Source organism: Octodon degus, unplaced genomic scaffold (assembly GCF_000260255.1).
Source record: "Octodon degus isolate 3935 unplaced genomic scaffold, OctDeg1.0 scaffold00230, whole genome shotgun sequence".
Lineage (NCBI taxonomy): Eukaryota > Metazoa > Chordata > Mammalia > Rodentia > Octodontidae > Octodon > Octodon degus.
Window position 1 is genome coordinate 393,690 of NW_004524806.1, and position 575 is coordinate 394,264.

Sequence of the window (575 nt, forward strand, 5' to 3'; positions counted from 1 at the left end):
AACCACACTGAGATACCATCTCACCCCACAAAGAATGGCTATCATAAATAAATCAACCAACAACAAATGTTGGAGATGCTGTGGGGAAGAAGGAACCCTTCTCCACTGCTGGTAGGAATGTAGACTGGTACAACTGTTATGGAAATCAGTGTGGAGACTCCTAATAAATCTGGGAAAATCCCATTCAAACCAGCTATCCCACTTGTAGGAATTTTCACAGAAGAACCAAAAACATCATATCATAGTGATATATGTGTGCCTATGTTTATGGCAGCCCAATTTGTGATGGCCAAATCTTGGCAATAACCAAGATGCCCATCACTTGAGGAATGGGTGAAAAAGACGTGGTGCTTTTATACACTGCAGTATTAATCAGCTATAAAGAAAAATATACTCAAAGGCTTCATATGTAAGTGTATGCAACTTGAAGATTTAATCATAAGTGAAATAAACCAGACCCACATGTGTAAATGCCATATTGTCTCCCTACTGTAAGAACTCAAAAGAAAAAATAAAAATTGAAAGGTATAACACAGTTAAATTGAAAGAAAGACCTTAAATATTAAGCAATGAAG